The 21,985-nt window shown below is 39.1% G+C and overlaps 1 protein-coding gene across 1 annotated transcript in view; it reads left to right on the forward strand.

The window, feature by feature from the left end:
• THSD4 (thrombospondin type 1 domain containing 4) overlaps window positions 1-21,985 on the forward strand; it is a 610,875-nt gene that overhangs the window by 305,844 nt on the left and 283,046 nt on the right. The window lies entirely within an intron of this gene.

Raw genomic sequence — 21,985 nt, forward strand, 5'->3', positions numbered from 1 at the left:
GTGACAGCAAGCACAGACCAGACTCCTTCACACTAAGGGCAGCGGCTGGTGAAGTGCCTCTCAACTCTGGGTACCACCGAAAGTGTCACACTAATATAATGTAAGCACTGGGTATCCACTGTTGGAGGAGTGCCATCAATCAGATGAGGTAAGCCAATATCTCTTTTGATCATTTGTGTTTTCGGGTAGAATTTAAAAGAGCCCTAGGAAGCTGAAAATAAATAAACCCATGAATAGCATGGAATAATCTTTATCCCCAGGGGAAGCCAGCCAATATTCCCTTTTGTAATGAAGCATGATTGTAATGAGCACCCGTCCCAGAGAGGTTACAGGATTGGTTTTTTACGTTTTGGTACTGTTCTAGTCTAAAGAGATGACTACTCACTCTTGGGTTGATCCAAAATACAAGTCTGGTTTACCCAAGTTTCTGTTCCCTGCTTCTCTGGTCTGTATCTAGTAAAACACTGAGGCACGTGTGAGTAGACCCACTGAAGTCCATTAATTCACTCTGGAAGAGTAAGGGGTAGATCCTCAGAAGGTATAAATGGCCATCTCGCTATTTACAACAATTGAGGGTTTGTAATTTAGGAGCACAATTAAGTGCTTTTGAAAATCCCCCCCCAAATTGTTCATCACTGATGTTGTCATTTATTAAGTCATACATTAGTAGTACTCCCTTCTTCGTGAATGACCTACAGAATCATAGACTATCAGCGTTGGAAGGGACCTCAGGAGGTCATCTAGTCCAACCCCCTGCTCAAAGAAGATATAGCTAAGCTCAAGCCTGAATATTTTCAAAATATGTTGCAAGACTTACCTGTTTCCAAAAGCTTCTCTGCAATAACTGAACAAGGAACTAGAACCAAATAACAAACAATAGTAACAATAACAAAAATAGGAAGTTAAACCTAGGAAGAGATGAGGAGCCTTGTGGACACTATGTGATACTTGTAACTGTTTTGGAACTCAGAAATACAGAGATTGGCACACTAGAAATATCCCCAAATAGCCATTTTAAGAAAGAGAAAAGCAAGTATTTCCAATATTGGATATACAACCAGTTGAACAACAAGAGGCATAATGCAATACAGTACTACAGCTTGTTTCAGTGAGCATAAGTTTACATGTCGAGCTCACTACATATCAAAATCAGACTGTTTAGTTAATGAGAAATATATTTCGTAGAGTTTGCGGCAGGGAAATTTTCCTGAAACATTTGCTGAAAAAGATTTAAGACGTAATACATACAAATGTCAAATTATTGTACTGAAAAAATTTGGAACTGGGCAGGAAGTCTTTCGAGTGTTCCTGATGCATCAGCACTGAAAGAATTTTGTGTGGTTTTGTTCACTTGTTTTTTCTGAGAATGCTGATTGTTTTCCAGTCCATATGATGCTGTTAGCTGTAAGATGTGCTTTTATGGCCCCATTTCTCTAAACAGTTAAGTTTTACAACTCTCTGGGGGGATCTTTCAGATTAGAACTGGAGTTGCTCCTAGATTTGACTCATGTAGATCGTATGAGCATGGGGATCAAGTAATCAGCACCACCTGTACCTATCACTGGGGATACAAAATTCATTTCCCCAATTGCTTTGTTCTACATGGACATTTAAGAATTCTTTTTTATTCTTTAGTAACATCCATATCATCTCGCATGAAATCCTGTATCATTAGCAGTATATAATATATCTGTTTAATTAACATGTAAACATTTCCCAGATCTGATGACAGACCTTGATACTTCCCAATTCTTTACCATGATATACTTTTATACTACATGCTAGAAGTTTCATTATTTGACTTATTACTGAGCACACACTGTTTAAAAAAATGCAAACAACTTTTATACTGTTTCATATTTTCAGTGAGAATCTTTGACTATTTTGCTGCAATCATTTCAGACTAGATTCTGCTATCCTAACTCTATAAGTAGCCTCCTGAATTCAGTTGAGCTATTCACAGAGTAAGGTACAACTCAACATAAGGAAGTGTGGCAGAATCAGGCACTTTGTGATTATCTCAGTTTCATTTATTACAGACTAAATTGTTTGATTTGCACTGAGTTCACAGTTGAACAGTAGCTGCTGTGAACAAGTGGCCTGAGATTTTAAGGATGTTAGTGTTTTCTGAGGGTTTGTTTTTTCCCCTAAAATTCCGTATCAGTCTGCTGACCTATTGGTACCTGAAAAAATGAAACATCCATGAGGTACTTGAATGCAGAATTAATGTAGGGACATTTTACTTTCGTTAAGGCTTCATGTTTTCAAAATGCATAAAACATACAAGCTATATTTAATATAATCAATGGATTATATGTGTGTAATATATCACCACTGTACACAAAATCTTTGGAGACTATATTGTGTTAAGTGTATGAATGATTTATGCATGCATGCAACTCTGGAAAGGGGTTGCCACAGCTCCACCAGGAACTGAGAACTGATTAAGGTGATCACCTAAGCCATTGCTCTGGCTTCCTTAATGGAATTTATACCTACAGGCACCTAGCGGAATCAAGCAATGCCCCAAAATGACTTCTGTATGTTTGCCTGCCAACCCTTTCAGCACATGTGACCACTTTCTACAATCTGGACAGCTGGCAGACTACAACATGCTGATTCTGCACTTGGTTCTGATGGACAACATGTGTTTGATGTGATTAGTTCAAAACCAGGCAGACTTGTAAGATAAACTGTTCAGAAGTCTGTTCTGTAAACAGGCACATTTTCCACAGATTTTAATTTTCTTCAATAGGGCTAGACAGTTTCTCTTTAATTAAAGAGGGATCATTGTTGACACTACACTTCTGGGGAAAATTAAAGCCCTGTTCTTGCATCAAAATCATGCTTCTAATTTGCACCAGTGATGTGTAACTGATCTGTTGGTGCGTTGTGTTTCCTTGACCTGGCATGGACCCCAGCCAGTGACAAATGAGCCCCTAACCCCCTAACAAGGTAGGGTTGTGACCCAGGCCTGTTAATTCTTTTAATTTGCAGTGTAATTAGAATTGGGAAGTACTCTACAGTATGTTGAGATCAGCCTTTGACAGTTTTGTTGGGAAGATGGAAATGGACAGTACGTGGAGGAGTTTTGACGTGTGGCTACTTCTGTGACTCTGAGGTCTTGTAAATGGATGGGAAAGGCAACGTGGTTGCTGCCCAAAGTATCAATAACATCACTACAGGATTAGTTCTCCCTGACCGCTCATTTCATTTCTCTGCTGTATGGTGAATGGCTTTGGAATTTTTTTCTGTTTTGTTTCAGGATGAAATAATGTGGGTTTTCATTTATAACTGCTGAACAAAGTTTAATCCAATGTGTTTTGATCAGTAGTGCAATTAAGTCCCAAGTCTTTGGCCAAATGTATTCATTGCCTTTAGCAACATACCCACAATGCTTATTGCCCTTAGTAGCATTTATATAATAGAATAGAAACCTAGTGCACTGTAAGTGGGATTTGATCATGAACACCAATTCTTTGGGTTATTGTGCTATTGTTTTTGTACCTGAAGTCAGCTCTATTTCACTGCCCTGGTGTTATCAGAGAGGTGGTCTGTGTGTTCTAGAAAAATAAATCTCTCAGATGGCATCACAACTATGACATTTACTTGCTGGCTTCTCTTGGGATTCTGGCGAGAGAGAGAGGGATCTGTATCTAATCTATATCTGTCTTTCCCCAAGCTCATCTCTTTAGTTTGAGGCCATTTTCCTACTTTATAATACATCCCTTGATCCTCTTCACTTTGTTCCATAGATCTCTATTGTTACTATTCCTATATACAAATAATTATAGATGTGACTTTATGGATACCATTATTGTGTCATATAAATTGTCCTGTAGTGTTTCTATAGCTAACAACTAAGAATGAAAGTCATAGGTCAGGTTTTTAAAGTGCTCTCTTTTCACCTTTAGTTGTGCAAGAGATTGTGTCCCCCCTCAAATATAGACTTCACCGCAATTTTCCACCTATGTGCTGTAAATGGTGCTATAGTGACGACCTCTACGAGGCTTCTAGAAGTGCAGTGCACAGCAGCACAGAAAGGGTATGCCAATGAGAACTTATTACGCAAGTGCTTCATACTCTGTGCAAGTGTCCAGGATGTTTCCAAGTGCAATTATGGATATTATTTTCTGAAATCTTAAATTATTTGCTCCTTCACAGAAAAAGATGCTCTAGTTTTGTCCCTTAACATTGGCAAATATGCCACCAGCTTTCATTCGCCAGGTGGAACTTGTCCGGGAAAGTGGTGGATTGTTGTTATTTATGTATCTTTGTGTATTCTTGACACTATATGTGCATGATGAAAGACTCCTCTTTGTTGCAGTTGTTATTTTGTACTGATGTAGTGCCAGAGAGAATCTGATCACGACCAAGGCCCTACTGAATCAATCTGCACAAAAAGGTCCCCACAAAGAGTTTACAATCTAAGAGTTAAAGAACCTTCAGTCAGCTTTTCCTCTATCTGTGGATGTTGATGTTCCCCCGGTTATTAGTCACTCTAGTTCATTTTCACTGTCCCAAGGGATGACAATATTGTTCTTATACTCCCTAGAGGACAATATGGTTTGTATAGCCCTAGAAATACAAATAAACTTTTGTCATCATCTGCCCCCAAAATTCACTACATCCCTCCAGTTCCTGTGGAATGTTCTCTTAATCAGATGCAAACTACTAACTTCTTGTTGTTTGCTGGAGCTCACATTTCTTTGTATTTGATGAAAGAGGGCAGAGATTATATAGTAATGTGATCCATAGACCCATTTTCCCCATCTGTGTTTAGAGTACTTTTGCTGATACATGGTGTTGGATACATCAGTTTTGATCTATCATGAAGAAGTTGAGTGTATTTTAATTCTTACTGTGTAGCCCAGAGTTAGCTTAAAATATTTAATTAGTACAAGCCATCATCTGAATAGGAAATAACCCTGCATTCTCTGTACAATGTATATTTCATTTGTTTTGTTTTGAAGGGAGTTTATTTTTTATACTCGGATTTTGCAAGGTAGGAATAATTGTAGCTCAGTTTCTTGTATTTGACTACATGTTCCTCACATGCCAGTGCTTTCCAATACTAAATTTAAAACCATTACAACTGGATGGAGATCATTGGGTTTCATTTTATTTAAGGGGCATTGCTTAGCTCAAAAATGTGTCCATGTAAAACATCATGATTTTACTTTCAGTTGATTTTTGTTCTAGGCATGTTAAAAAGAGTATGTGTTCATTTTTATGTGGATTCGTGTTTACTACAGATTAAGATGAAACATTGGATTAAAGTGTTGTGTAAAAGTAACATGATCAGATACTGCTCTTTTCCTTTCTCTCTTGAGGGGTGTGTGTGTGTCGGTGAGAGAGAGTCTGTGAAAAAAAATAAATGTGAAGCACCATAGTCTACACAGAGATTTCTCAAAGACATTTACTTTCTGGTGAGCAGAGTCTACCTGGTTGATAATATAGCATTGCAAATTTTAAACAAGAAATGTGTCAAATGTAAGGCTTTATTACTCCTGAGAGGAGGTGGCAGGGGACATGAGTACTTTAGGGATTGTGGTGTTATGAAAATAGAAAGGGTACCCTTAGCATAATATTTTAAAGAAGGCCTGGCTTAATGTTTTATTTCGAAAGGGGAAAAGTTTAACAGATACAGCTAGAAAATGACAACATCTAAGTCTTTGGACCTATATGATGGGTTTTTAATAACATTCAAAGTTCAAAGCAAGGTTGCCACTTCTTTTTAATCAAAATGTAGTGTTGGGCACAGGAATGAATGTTTTATAAACATCTTTTTTTTCTGCTTGCACCACACTTCTGCTTTCTGGGGAGGTGTAGAGTTGCTGGGAGGACTTGGGATGGAAACCAGGATTCTGTCATCAAAATACAGAAGACTGGAGCATGGCCATGAAAAATAAGCACTGAAGTCCAAGACTGGGTAGGTGACAACCAAGGATCTTTTCTCCCTCCCCATCTGCATTGTTATGCCAAAAAGAAGGAAAAGAGAGACATTTTACCACTGTAGAAAAGATTCAAAATGATAAATCAACACGGTGTTAATAATCAGTCAACTCCACTAAGATGGACTTTTCAGTCAGGCCTGGCTGCAAGTATCTAGAGTTTGAAGTTATCAGAGAGTGGGGGCAAAAGGAAAATGAGGTTCCTTTTCAGAATTTCAGTTCAAAATTTAAAAAGTTCAAGTAATTGCATGAACCATGCGTAGTGCCAATACAATGGGCAACAGAGGAGATGATGACGACTACAGGTGAAATTCTGGCCCTATTCAAGTCAATAGCAAATTCCCTTTGACTTTAGCATGGCTAGGATTTCATTCCAGTTGTCTTAATTTTGTAGAGAAGTTTACTTGTAGCCTGCCTAGTCTGTAGCTCTGTTTCCATAGAGCATCAGTAATGAATCATTTCACTGGGATTTTCCCTTGCCATACTGTGTTCACTTTTGATCACCCCATTGTGTAAAAGAGATAATGAAGAAATTAGAGTCTTGGAATGACTTTCAGGTGAGAAGAGATTGAATCGATTAAGCCTGTTTAATTTAGAGATGAGACAAATAAGAGGCACATGCTGGGATTATATGATGAGTGAAAGAGAAGGAAAATTGGATACTGCTTTTTATTCTCTCTGAATACAAGATGACAACATTTGGTGAAAGTTGAGGGCAATAATTTAAAAACTGTTAAAAGGTTAATTTTTTCACAGAGCATAATTGTATAGCTCTGTGTCTTGAGATATTGACTAGAAGAGCTTAGCAGGATTCACATTTGTGTTGACAATAAAAACATCTGTAGTTATATTAGATAATTTAAAAATAGAAGGGTTATAAACCCCCCGTGCTTCAAGGTATGCCATGAGGCAACCACTAATTAAGGGGGTTTAGGAAGAAACGTCCTCTATGGACAAGTTAATCCACAATTGATTATTTAAGGGATTCTTGTATTGAACAATATATGGGGATACAAAAATTACTTTAAGCAAACATCATTATCTAAGTACTGTATTTTGCAAGAAATAAAACATGCAGAGGAGCAGAAGGATGTAGATAATTTGTGAATGAGTTAGAAAAATATTAATTTCTGAGATCCATATATTAATGAGAAAGCTCAACAAGGGTATTGGCATTAGGGAATGCTTTGAAATTCATCTGCAGCTATGGGGCTTGATCCTGTAAAGTGCTGAGCACCCAGGGCCCAATCCAACGAGACACTTAAATATCTGCCTAAATTTAAAGCACATGATGTTTTGCTCCCACTTGGACTTTTCCTTGCGAAGCACAGTTTGGTTGGAACTAGACATGGAAAAGCCCCAGACGAATGCTTGGGCCAAAATGCTGGATGAAGATGCTGATAAAATGAGAGAGCGCAGAATATTTATTCAGATTTTTCGCTAGAAGCTTGAGTGATCGCAGAAGCAGGAAGACTTAATCAAGGCAATTTTACCACACAGTTGAACGCTCAACCGGAAAGCACCATAAGATGCTGTGTTTAAAAAAAAAAAAAAAAGAGTAGGGGAGGAGAGGCGTACCAAAACGATGTTGCTCTGCTTTCCTCCTTTTATGTCAGCATTAAATTTTAATTTTAGTGCCACAAGGAGCTAGAGGGCTAGCTGAGGATAAGACAGACAGCAGGGTAGTAATTAAAAAGGGATGAAGCCAATTAACAAGGGCAGTGTGGGAGCACTTTTCCTTTTCCCTCATTGTGGGGAGAGAGGTATGCTTCTCTGTAGTATTTAATATTTCTCCTTGAAGGGAACGAGTATCCCTCAAGAAAGGGAAAAGAAGAATATTCAAATTGCTTTTAAGATGGTCAGTTCTACATGCATGGAAGGGTTTCTAGATTCAGTCCACCCTTTAGAAATGTATCTATTTAAATTCTATCACAATGTGGGCAGCCTTTGAAGAGAATGAAATAAATGCTTGTTAATACCTATAATGAGTTCCTTCAAAATGAGTGTAGTAGATTATTCTTTTCAATCTGATTTGTTTCAGCCCTGAGTAAAGACTGCATCAGAGGGACAATATATTTTAAAAATACAGTTATATGGTAACTCACTCCGTCATTTGAGAAAACTCTTCTACATGAAAATGATTTTTAAAAACGCATCATGAAGTTCTCTTTACAGAAGCATTTGAGATAAATAATATTTTTAAGTTCTATTGTGAGGATGCATGTACAGTTTTCAGTGGTTCTCGTGTTCCTTTTTGCCAGGTTGCAGGTCTTGTGCATGCTAGCCTGTGATAAGACATTTTGTAATAGGTTTGCTCAAAACTTGCAAAGGCTTCTTTTGGGTTAACCTGCCTGAGCTGCATCAGTGCTTGTGCAGGTTTGTATTGTTGTATCTGAATTTAGAGCAACCTATATTTAAAGGCGTGAAAGAGGTAAGGTTTTAGGGTAGGCATCATCTTGCTGGTTGTATACATGTGTAATCCAATAGAATGAGGGAGCTAACTGTGATAATTATTAATGTGAGAGCAAATGACTAAAGAAGTTCAATCTATTTAGCTTATCCAGGTGAAAGGTAAGATATAGCTTTATCAGTCTGTAAGTATATTCATGGGGAGATGATTTCTGATGGTCGAGGGCTCTTTAACCTAGCAGTCAAAACTATAACAAGATCCAATGGCTGGAAGTTGAAGCTAGATAAATATGCTTGAAATAAATCAAATTGTGGGCAGTAAAAGTAATTAACCATTGGTGCAACTTACCTTGAGATGTAGTAGATTCTTTATCACCTGAAGTATTTAGATCAAGATATAGCTCAACCAATGTTATGGGATTGGTGAAGGAACTACTGGGTGAAATTCTGTGTTATTCAGAACTGCATTATACAGCAGATTAGACCACATGACTGTAATGGTCTTTTATGGCCTTAAAATTATAGGTAGAGTTTGGGGAGGGGGGGGTGTTGCCCCCCCCAAACTGCAAGCCTTAGGCAGGCAGCCTGAGTGTACAGTGTATACTAATCTAATCTTGAGGGGATTCTGCACTACTGCACATGTGCATAATTAATGAGCCAAACATTTTTAATTTTTTGCGCGAAAAAGCTTCTGCCAAAATGTTGCTGCAGTTCCACCATTTGCCCACCAGAGTGCACTGTGTTGACAGAACAGAGCAGCAGCTCTCAGCCAGCAAGGGAAAATAAAAAGCCTGCCTTCTTCACAGCGCCTGTCAGGCCAGGTCAGGAGACAGGCTATGGGGAAAACCAACAGCTTGTGGTGCTAGGGGAGTCAGACAGGGGCTTATAAGGTCTAGTAGGGGAGGACACACTGGAGCAGGGGCTGAATGGGAGTGGCGGCACAGGGCCATTTGAGATAAATAATATTTTTAAGTTCTCTTGTGAGGATGCATGTACAGTTTTCAGTGGTTCTCATGTTCCTTTTTGGCAGGTTGCAGTTCTTGTGCATGCTGGACTGTGATAAGACATGCAAAAGAGGGAGGGAGGTGCAGAGCCACATGGTGATGGAGGAGGAGGTGCAGAGCTACCTAGGGGTAAGGAAGTGGCTTAGTGGGGGAACAGAGACATGTGGGGACAGGGGGAGCGGGTACAGAGCCACATATAAGTAACCTAAATGATAAAAAGTAATTTTAGATTTTTCTACAGTTGTTTTGATTTTTGTATTCAAGAGGTGGTAACAAAGTTACTAATATCTTTCTTTGAGAAGATAATTGAGTTTTTAGACAAAAGAAATGCAGTAGATCTAATCTACCTGGATATCAGTAAGACATTTGATACCGTTCCACATGAGAAATTATTAGTTAAATTGGAGAAAGTGGGGATTAATATGAGAACTGAAAGGTGGATAAAGAACTTATTAAATGGGAGACGACAACAGGTGATGATGAAAGGTGAAGTATCAGGCTAGAGGGAGGTTACTAGTGGAGTTCCTCAGGGATCAGTCTTGGGACCAATCTTCTTTAACATTTTTGTTACTGACTTTGGCATAAAAAGTGGTGTGTGCTAATAAAATTTGCAGATGACACAAAGTTGTGAGGTATTGCCAATACAGATTGCCAATACAGATTATTCAAGAAGATCTGGATGATTTAGTAAACTGTGGTAATAGAAATGGGATGATATTTAATAGTGCAAGGTGCAAGTTCATGCATTTAAGGATGAACAATAAGAATTTTTGCTATGAGCTGGGGACTTATCAGTTGTACGTGACAGGGGAGGAAAAAGACCTGCGAATATTGGTTGATCATAGGATGACTATGAGCCATCAATGTGATGCGGCCATGCAAAAGTCTAATGCTATCCTGAGGTGCATCACGCAAGGTATTTCCAGTAGATACAGGGAAGTGTTTGTACCATTACAGAAGGCACTGGTGTGACCTCATCTGGAGTACTGTGTGCAATTCTGGTCTCCCATGTTTAAGAAAGATGAATTCAAACTGGAACAGGTGCAGAGAAGGGCTACTAGGATGGTCTGAGGAATGGAAAACCTACCTTATTAAAGGAGACTCAAAGACTGGCTTGTTTAGCCTAACCAAAAGAAGGCTGAGGGGAGATATGATTGCTCTCTATAAATACCAGAGAGAGAGGCGTTATTTAAGTTAAGCACCAGTGTGGACATAAGATGTACAAATGGATGTAAACTGGCCATCAACAAGTTTAAGCTTGAAATTAGGTGAAGGTTTCTAACCATCAGAGGAGCGAAGTTCTGGAGCATCCTCCCAAGGAGGGCAGTCAGGGCGAAAAAAAACAACAAAAAACCTTGCTTCAAGACTGAGCTTGGTAAGTTTATGGAGGGGATGGTATGACAGGACTGCCTAAAATGGTGTGTGGCCCATCAGCAACTGCCTGTAGCAAAAATCCCCAATGGCTGGACCCAGGACCCTAGATGGGGAGAGCTCTGATTTACTACAGAGAATTCTGTCCCAGGTATTTGCCTGGTGGGGCTTGCCCACATGCTTACGGTCTCACTGATCACCATGTTTGGCGTTAGGAAGAAATTTTCTCAGGTCAGATTGGCTGAGACCCTGGGTTTTTTTTGTTTTGTTTTTAAACCTTCCTCTGCAGCATGGGGCACAGGTCACTTGCAAGTTTATACTAGTGTAAATGGTGAATCCTCTGTAACTTGAAGTGTTTAAACCATGATTTGAGGACTTCAATAACTCAGCCAGAGATTAGAGATCTATTACAGGAGTGAGAGGGTGAGGTTCTGTAGCCTACACTGTGTAGGAAGTCAGACTAGATGGTCCCTTCTGACTCTAGTAAGAGTCTCGGAGTAAAAATATACAGTAACTCCTCACTTAATGGTGCAGTTATGTTCCTGAAAAAAGCTGCTTTAAGCAAAACAATTTTAAGTGAATCCAATTTCCCCATAAGAATTAATGTAAATGGGGGGGGGGGGGTTGGGTTCCAGGGAAATTTTTTTCACAAGACAAAAGACATTATACAGTATAAGTTTTAAACAGTTTTAAGCAAACAATTTAATAGTGTGCACAGCAATGATGACTGTGAAGCTTGGTTGAGGTGGTGGAGTCAGAGGGTAAAAGAGGGTGGGTTATTTCCCAGGGAATAATGAGGAGTCCAGTGGCACCTTAAAGACTAAGATTTATTTGGGCATAAGCTTTCGTGGGTAAAAAACCCACTTCTTCAGATACATGGAATGAAAATTACAGATGCAGGCAGGTGAATGAGCCCCTGATGGTGTGGCTCATGCATTTGGGTCCTCTGATGGTATCGCTAGAGTAGATATGGGGACAGAGTAGGCAATGGGGTTTGTTACAGAGAGCAGCTCCAAGGCAGAGGGCAGGAGCAGCACAGCAATTGATAGCCTGCTGGGTGCCTGCCCAGCCACACATCTACTTACAGGGAACTTAGAGGAGCTGATAGAGAGCGTGCCAGCCCACCCTGGTTCCAAGTCCCCATGAGAATGGGCTGCTTTTCCAGAGAATCCTGCAAGCAGGGGACAAAGCAGGCGGCCAAACAACTTATAAAGGAGTGTAGTGAGTGCAGACTCACCTGGCAGCACCTCCTGCTGGTTGTCTCCAGGAATTAGCAGGAACAGTATTGAAGCGCCCTCTGCTGGTGTCCCACTGCCGCTTGGCCCCCGTGTCCCTCCCAGACCTAGTGCCCCCGTTATCGGGGGTGCATCCCTCTGGCCGTACACCCCTCAGTCTCAGGGTGTCCTGTCTCCAGGAAACCCCCACCGCTAGCCCCACCTTGCCTCAGTCTGGTCTACTGCCAGCCTTCATCTAGCCTCCCGCTCCCTGGGGCAGACTGCAGTGTAAAAGCCACTCATCATAGGCAAAGGTAGGTTTGGACTTGCTGCCTTTGCCTACCCCGGGGTTGCCCTCTGCAACTCCCAGTACATGTTGGCCTTATGCTAGGCCACACCCTGGGGCTTTCCAGGCTGGAGCCTCCCCAGCTCCTCTGCCTTTCCCCCGCCATGCTCCACTCAGGTATTCTGTTCGGGTCCCTGCAGCCAGGCCCATATCTCTCTCTACAGCTAGAGAGAGCCTTTTGGGCCTCTGGCTCACACCCTTTTTGTACAGACCAGCTGTGGCCTAATTGGGGTGTGGCCCAGCAGTGGCTGCTTCCCCAGTCAGCCCAGCTTTTCCCCTGCCGCAGCCCTCTCCCAGGGCTGTTTTAAGCCCTTCAGGGCAGGAGCGGGGTAACTATCCCGCTACAGGGAGCATTGCACAACTTTAAATGAGCATGTTCTCTAATAGATCAGAAACTGAACAATCTTAACCGGGACAATGTGAAGTGAGGAGTTACTGTACATTACAATTTTAAATCTAACCAGTGTCCCTTAAGTGACTTGCCACAAGATCAGAACATGTTAGTACTAGAGCTGAGTGGGTCTAATATTTATTTAATTTTCTTTCTTGATACAGGAATTAGATACAGTGCTCCTATCACATAATTTTTAAGTTATTATCTGCAAAAAACCTAGAGTTTTCAGTGCCTATGTAGTCCCTGGAATCACAGTTAAAGTCCACCGGCCCCCCCCCCCGCCCCCTAATTNCCGGCAGCTCCCCTGGGAAATCGACCCCACCTGCTCTTTGAGAGCAAGCCAAGCAGAGAGAGAACTCATCTCAGAAACCTCACCCTGGTGTTGGGAAATTGCTTCCCTCCCCCCAGCCCCCCCCGGCAAAAAATCTGAAATGGAGCCGCTGTGAGCAGGCACAGAATTTGCTCCTCCTCCATGCATTGCCCCGTTGGCCTGACTGGAGCCCCTCTCTTTCCCCCCCATATAGAAGTCAAACTACACCTATGCTTAAAATTTATGAATAATAAAACCCACTATCTAATCATTTCCAGAACAAGTGAAATCAGAATTCTCAAAAATTCACCTCCCAACAAGTGACTGAACAGAGCTGTCATCTAGCTACATAAAACTAACAATGAAACAGGAGAATCTTCATTCTCTGAAATTTTTGTACCTATTGTTCTTACAAGTAACACAGAGAGCCTTGTAAGAGAGATGTATTAGCAATTGAAAATTGTAATGTTTTCCATTTGTTTACTTTGTACATTCAACAGCATCTTATCATTTTCACTGCTTCTAGTAAGTCTGTAAGTTCCTCCTTTTTTTTTTTTGTATATTTTACATAGCAACAAGGAAGAGAACCTTATTTTTTAATTTACGTGGTAGGAAGATATGATTGTAACACCAGAAAAAAAATAGAGGGCAGAGCGGGGGTGGAGGTTCCGGGGTGGGTGTACTGTCTGAAAATACTGTGAACTCAGTTTTTGAGGTCCCCCACCCAAATAGACTAGACTTCAAATGGACAATGAATCCGTTCATGGTAATGATATGTTAATAACAGTAATTCTTTTTCCACTCTTGTTGTATGTTTTTTGAATGCACTGAAACATTACAGGGATATTCATTGTGCACTTATCAGTCATTCCTTCAAAAACAGAAACTATTATTTGGTTGTCTCGGTTTCTTCTCCACACAAGAGTCACTTTATTTGATACTGAAAAATTAAGATAATAAATTTAAGCTGTAGGAGAGGGTGGGAAGTACAAATATATACTTAAAATATGTCAACACCAATGAAATAACTTTCAGTAGCAGAAAAGCTTGTTAGGGTTTTTTTAATGCTAGACTGTCATGGATGGGATTAATTAAGCTTCTGGGGTTTACTGTTACTTTCATGTTAGAAAGGTGGTCTTCATTCTAAGCAAATATGCCCCTAATAGAAAGAAGCAATGAAGTATGATTTCACCTGAGCATATTGTTTATGATTTCAGTTGATATTATGGAAAAGCTTAGAGATCTGGAGGGAAACTGTGACCCTGTAATAAGTTTGGAGAACTTGGCCCTGTGGTTTATTTCTCCCAGGGGACAGCCAGGAAGTGTACTCCATAAACTAACTGAGATTTAGAAATTCCCTGGGGCTGGCATTCAATTTGTTCAAAGATGAAGCTTACTATTTTTAAGGGGAATGTAATTATGCAAATATTTGCTTTGTTGTTTGTTAATTTCAGAGAGCAAAAGTTAGAAATTACATTGAAAGGAAATGTAATCTGATGCCTTTCTCATTAAAGTGGGAAGAAGGTGTGAGAATCTTACTCTAGATAATATCTCTGAAAAAATAATTAAAATAATTGTGGTGCTAAATTTCTGTGGTTCTAAGCAAATTAGAAGAGGAGTTTGTGCTGGTCTGGAGGAACTCTAGGAGTGAAGTAGACATTTTTTATTTACCTCCCGCAGCAAAGTACTTTGGATTCTCCATCGACTGCTGCAGACCTTGAAATGTGAGGTGGCTTAGTAGTTCTAAATTCCTGGTATATCTTTCTCTGCTAGACCAGATTATTTTATGTAGTTTCTGATCCAGTGATTACTGAGTTTTGTGGACAAATTCTGACCTCAGCTACAGAAGCATAGGTTTGGGGTTACTTTGGATTTACATTGGAGTAACTAAGGCCCATATCCCACAAACACTTTATGCATGTGAGTTCTCCTAGTTAAATCAGTAGAACTGGTCACGTATGTAAAGTCAAGTATGTGCATACATCTTTGCAAGACTGTGGCCTTCAACATTAATTTGACCTTTAGTGTTTGTTTGTTTTTGTTTTTTTTATAATTTTCTCATTATCTTAGTACTGTGCACTAATAAAGTACAGTGATGCCATCTAACAGTACAGGGTTTGGTCAAATGATAACACCTTTAATATATTAACAGTGTTAAAATAAGCCACAATTTTCTAGAACAACTGTTTGAAATGTTTCAACTTTCAGTATCATTAGTGTAGTTCAGTGCATGTGTGTGGGATCATTGTACCACAGGATTCTTTTTGGTAAGGTCAGATACTTAAGGAAAGTTTTCAGTGATCCTGTCGAGTTCTCGGAGGGTGAGACTCTAAAATGCATAGCAGCATAATCAGCTGAGGTGGATAAAATATAAAAAATATGATGAAGTAATATGTTGTTAGGAATGCCCTTATACAAGGTAATGGAGGTAAGTGAAAGGGCTCTACAAAGCCTGTCGCTGCAGAATTTGATCTTTTCTACAATAGTCTTTACACTCCATTTCAAAATTACTGATTTCTAAAAATAAGATTGAGCTTCCTAAAATGGAATGTAAAAGCAAAACTAACCTTGAAAAAGTAGTGAATACTCAGAGCCACAAAGCAAACGAGATGCCCTAGCATAATGGCTTCTCTACTGATTTTTATCAAGAATGTAAGGACTTGCTTTCCTCCTCTTTAGCAGACACTCTTAATGAAGTCAGTTTCTTGAGTTTTCTCCCAGTCACCATGTTATCTGTGTCTATCTCAATCATTTAAAAAAAAAAAAAGTAGGATGGGAGGAGAGAAATGTACGGGAGTTTCTGTAGGTGAGTATCCTTGCTTAAATGGATACTAAAATTATGCACAAAATGTCAGCATCTGGATTGGAAGAAATTCTGCCTACCAACTTCAATTTAGATAAGATGGCTTTACTAAAAATGTAATTAGATGGATATGGAATACAATTCACTCTGCCCATTTATAAAAAACTCCATCCCTGATAAGTATATTGTTAGACACTGAAAAAAAAATGTGACTGGGTTAAGTGCTGTATCACTTTGCAGTGACAACAGCAAAAAAACTGTTATTAATTTTTGTGGTCATCACCATTTTACCCACCGCACATCTAGAAAAGGAAATATGCTTCTGTGCAGACAGTATTAATTTATCATAATAATGAAAGTTGTTCTGTGCAGACACTCTCTGACCACGCAAAACCCTGTTAACTTCAGTGGGCTCCATGCAGGAACAAAGGTAAATCCGCATACAACAGCTTGCAGAATTGAGGTCTCAATTTGTAATAACCTATGGACCAACTGGCACATTATAACATTTAAACACCAATATTTGTTCCATATGAAGTTTTTATTTCGAGTAACCAATCCCCTGCAGTTGTAAGGCTCAGAAGAAGAACTCTTGTGTAAAAATTCTATTAGAAATAATTGTGTGAACATTTGCTCAGTAGCATTTCCTCCTATGGTATGTTTAGGTCTTTATGAAAACAGTGAAGGACAAGTGGGCTCTCTGACAGCATTTTGGTGGAAATGTATTCTAAGTCTCATTTGACATGACATTTGTAGTTCAGACACATTGCCATGGGCAATTAACACACATACAAGTACTTGTGAGGACAGATCTTTACTGAGATGTAAGTTTGGTGGTGCATTTTGTAAGCCTGTGATTATTTAGCTTAGAGACCATAAAATGGTGACTTAAACCATCCCTTCCCCCATGTAGGTTCTGATTAAATGTTCTGTGTCCATGAGATTAAGAGATTTAGACAGTGCTGAAATGATTTTTACCATAAGCATCATTATTCCTCCCAAAGAATTACATGGTCCAGTTTTCAGAAGTGATGGGCTAGGCTGCTACCTCTTGCTGCAGCAACTCTGCTATTGTCTGGTACCCCTTTTTCAGCTCACTTCCAGCTATGGAGAGGACCCAGAGGAAGGTAATAGAAGGCCAAACTATATTACCTCCAACCTAAATTTCCAGAAACTTGTATAGTTCTGCAGAGAGCTGCACCCACCTCTGACCTCACATCCAGAATTTGCAGAGACTCATGCCCAGAATACTCATGGAGAGGCATTTTGCAGGGTCATCATCTTCTCCTCTCCTCAATTGCTAGAGAGGTAACTGTGCATGAATTTCCAGGGGACGATCTGAACCAACATATTTGAACTGCTGAAGAATTTCATTTCCACTTGATTTGAGTAGACAGATTTTTTTCTCCTATACTTTTATACTCTACAGTAGAGGCTTTTAGCTGAGGATTAATGTTCTTTATTGTAGGAATCCTCTAGGCTCCCTAGATGTTCTCCGAGACTCTAACAGGTCTGCTGCCAGCTGAAGAGGTTGGATGCAGATATCTCTGAAATTGGTTAATGCTACTTTCTGGAAGGGAATATATAAGAAACTCAAGTAAATCCTTCATCCACTGGAGCTGAGTATGTTGCTTCCCTGTTATTCCCAGCTCTGCTTGGCCTAGATGATTAGGTACCCAAACCCAGATCCCCTGCTTGGCAGTCCACTTGGATACTATTTACACTACTAGTTGGTTTGTGGATGTACAATGTTTAATAATCTGACCCTGATTTATTTGAGAAAGAAAAGCATTTGCAACTTATCCAAGCCCCATAAAAATCAGTAGACTCTCCTGTTGACTGTAAGGGGCTAAGTATTTTTTTAAATCCTACAAATACTATTAAATAAAATAACAAATATGTTTTTAAATACAAGGCTTTTAAAAATTATTTTAGCATTTATCTGTGGGTTTGGATAGAATTACCTAGTACTCCAGGCTGCCTACAGATGCTGCCCAAATATCTGATTTACCCACAGATAGGGCTGTGTGAAATTGTGGACATTTTCATTATTTCCTTTGTATTTCTTTAAATGGGATATTTGTAAAAGATGCATGAAAATGGGAATTTGTAACATTTTTTACTGCAAAATCACTTAAGCTTGAAAATTTGCTCATTTTCAAATGAACTTCCACCACTGTTGAGTGGATAATTAGCAAATTTTTCACAAAAATTAGGCAATTCTAGATTTTTCTTACCAAAATGAGAACTCACACTTTGAGTATTTTCAATTTCATCCTTAAAATTTTGTTACAGCTGTTAAAATCATCTGCTGGGCTACATTCTCTGCAACAGAGAAAATGAAAGTTCTATTAATAGGAAGACAGGATATGCTGGGAGTTGCTCCACGCAAGAACTTTGGTTTTTAGAACTGGTTGTAGCATTTTCGATCAAATATATTTTTGTTGAGATATGCTGCTTCATCAAAGCTGAAATGTTTTACAGCTGGGAAGATTTCTGAGGTCCACAAGAATCCCAAATTGAAAAACTGACCTTTTAGATCTGAAAATCGACATTTCAACACATTTCTCAAGATAATTTGAAAAGTTTTATATCCATTCTATATCAGAATGAAAAAAAAAGTCAAAACCTCAAAAGTTGTCCCAAAACAGAATTGTCATTCTCTGGCCAGTTCTACTCATAGTACTTGCCTTACACTGCACAGAAACCCTTCTACTTCCAGAGCATGGCATCCCCTCAAGGCCTTAGATTCAGATTCTGTCATCAATTGCACATGTGATAGCTGAACTGACCACTAAAAATTAGACAATTAATTCCCGGTTGTTAATAATGGTTTGGGAACTAGGTCAGTGAACTGACTATATGTAAATAACTTTTGGCCAAGTATGAAATTACACAGCTACTAATTGTGGTATGTAACCTATCATTTAAATCACCTTCTGTACCAGATGACTGGAGGATAGCATTGCCAGTTTTTTAAAAAGGCTCCAGAAGAGATCCCGGCGATTAGAGACCGCTAAGCCTAACTTCAGTACCAGCCAAATTGGTTGAAACTGTAGAAAAGAACAGAATTATCAGACACATAGATGCATGTGATTTGTTGTGGCAGAGTCAACATAGCTTTTGTAAAGGGAAATCATGCCTCACCAATCTGTTAGATTTCTTTGAGTGGGTCAACAATGTGGACAAGGGTGATTCTGTGGATATAGTGTACTTAGATTTTCAGAAAGCCTTTGACACCAAAGGTTGTTAAGGAAAGTATGAGTCGTGGGATAAGAGGGAAAGGTCTTTTCATGGATAAGTAACTGGTTAAAAGATAGGAAACAAAGGATAGGAACAAATGGTCAGTTTTCATAATGGAGCAAGGTAAATAGAGGTGTCTCCCCAGGGATCTGTATTAGGACCAGTGCTATCAACATATTCATAAACGATCTGGTAAAAAGAGAGTAAACAGTGAGGTGGCAAAATTTGCAGAATTACTAAAGATAGTTAAGTTCAAAGCAGATTGCAAGGAGTTACAAAGGGATCTAACAAAACTGGGTGATGGGACAACAAAATGGCAGATTAAATTCAACGTTGATGAAAGCAAAATAATTCACATGAGAAAACATAATCACAACTATACATACAAAATGATGGGGTCTAAATTAGCTGTTATCACTCAAGAAAGATCTTAGAGTCACTGTGGATAGTTCTCTGAAAACATCTGCTCAATGCACAAAGGCAGTCAGAAAGCCTATCAGAATGTTCGGAAACATTAGGAAAGGGATAGATAATAAGACAGAAAATATCATAATGCCTCTATACAAATCCTTGGTATGCCCGCATCTTAAATACTGTGTGCAGATCTGGTCACCTCATCTTAAAAAAGATATATTAGATTTGGAAAAGTTACAGAGAAGGCAACAAAAAATGACTGAGGGGTATGGAACAGCTTCCATATGAGGAGAGATTAAATAGACTGAGACTTTTCAGCTTGGAAGAATGTTGCCTAAGAGGGGACATGATAGAAGTCTATAAAATCTTGACTGGTTTGGAGAAAGTGAATAAGGAAATGTTATTTACTCTTTCACATAGCATAATAACTAGGGGTCACTCAATGAAATAAATAGGCAGTAGGTTTGAAACAAACCAAAGGAAGTACTTTTTCACAGAACACACAGACAACCTGTGGAACACTTTGTCAGGGGATGTTGTGAAGGCCAAAACTATAACTGGGTTCAAAAAAGAAGTAGATAAGCTCACAGAGGATAGGTCCATCCATGGCTATTAGCCAGAATGATCAGGGATGCAACCCCATGCTCTGAGTGTCCTTAGCCTCTGATTGCCAGAATCTGGGAGTGGATGACAGGTGATGGATCACTAGATGATTGCCTGTTCTATTCATTCCTTCTGAAGCACCTGGCATTGGCCACTGTCAGAAGACCGGATAGTGAGATAGATGGACCATTGATGTGACGCAGTATGACTGTTAGGTTCTTACAAAAATTCTGCTGCCTTTATTTGATAAAAATTCCCATTGAGTTCAGTGGCAGTTTTGTTCAGTAGAGTTAAGCACAATCTGGCCCTTTACCAGTAAGAAGAATATCAGTATTCTGTTATCTTTTAGCAGTCTGAGTTTATTTATTTATCGACAATTCTTCAAGCTTCATTTTTCATAAATATACTTGGCTGTTATTTGGGCACCAGTCTGAAAACTAAAGCAAGGAAGCCAGATATGCAGACCTTTCCTTTTTAGGGTAGAGAGAGGAAAGGATTGTTGTGGAGTTAAATGTCAAACAAAATATTGTAAATACATTAATTAAAAAAAAAGAGACTGAGATACTGGATGAAGCAAACCAAGGTATATAACAGATACAGGATCAAATGCAAAGTTACAGTATTTAAACCCCAAGAATTCAAAAATCATGAGTCAAGCCCCCATAAATCATAAAATCAGCATAAAAATCATGAGATTTTTAAAAAGAATAAATTTGGGGTTGTTTTTCTTTGCCTTCTGGATTTTGATACCTTAGGTTACACTCGGGACATGTTTTTGAACTTTTATCTGCTACCATGAGGGGTCGAAACACATTTTTAAATTAAAGCTCAAATTCTCATGTAAACACTTGACTTCAGGAGTTGAGTCTTTAAAGAAAACACCAAATCTGACATGACTTGTGTTGCCAGCTCTCAAGATTTTATCACTAATCAGAAGAAAGTAAAATGAGAAAGGGAAGAAGAGGAATTTTAGGGCTGATGTAGAGGTCCCATAAAGTGTTAAATGTTACAAAATTGTTCTGTTCTGTCAAGTGTGATGCATTTAGTTAATATGACTTCAGAACACTATTTTCATGTTTTATAAATATTTTGTATTAGCTTCTTGATGACAGCAGAAAAGATCATCCTACAGAGAACTGCAGGAATGTTAAACAAAAGGAACCACTTCATCCTTTATGGCTTGCATTGTGCATCTTTGCTAGTTTCTGAGACATATAGCAGTCTATTTGGCAGATCGAATACTAAAGCTATGTTCCATGTTTGTATATTGTTTTACTATTAGCTTGAAAATATGTCATGGTCACCAAACAAAGCAAACAAAAAGCTTCTCCATGTTTCCCTTATTTTTGAAACAAAGCAGTTTATCATTGTTGGGGTTTGTATCACTTTAAATAAAAATTTCCTTGGTCGGCTGTCTACATGAAAACAAGAGATAGAGACTGCATATTGGTGGTGGTGCTCAAGATTTATCATAAAGGATCCCAGTTAATCTTTCTATAGAGTCCATTCCTGCATGGAAGGAAGCATCTTCTGAGAGGTAATGAGCACCCTCAATTCCTCGTAACTAGGCATGAGAGTTGAGGGTGCTGACTGCATCCCCCTGCAGGATTGGACCATTTGTGCTCTAATGCTGTGCTGACGTAAGGCTCCTTGTAAACTGAGAGGTTACATGTAGTTTTCTGAATAGTGTTTTAGTTGATTTTTTTGCTAGAGTCTTCTTTAATAAAGGGACATGCGGCTTTAAAGCAGCCGTTGCTGTCTAAGCATCAACAGGCATCTTTGCACTGCTTTAGCCTCTGTTCTCCAATCATGCCTACCTGTCAAGAAGGCATTGAGATGCTTCCTTGTGTTTTAAAGGTTACCTTTTAGCTTGTTTTATGAATCAGAGCAGATGCATAACTTGGCATTGACCATTTCTGT

The sequence above is a fragment of the Chelonoidis abingdonii genome, chromosome 9 (genome assembly GCF_003597395.2).
Source record: "Chelonoidis abingdonii isolate Lonesome George chromosome 9, CheloAbing_2.0, whole genome shotgun sequence".
Taxonomy (NCBI): domain Eukaryota; kingdom Metazoa; phylum Chordata; order Testudines; family Testudinidae; genus Chelonoidis; species Chelonoidis abingdonii.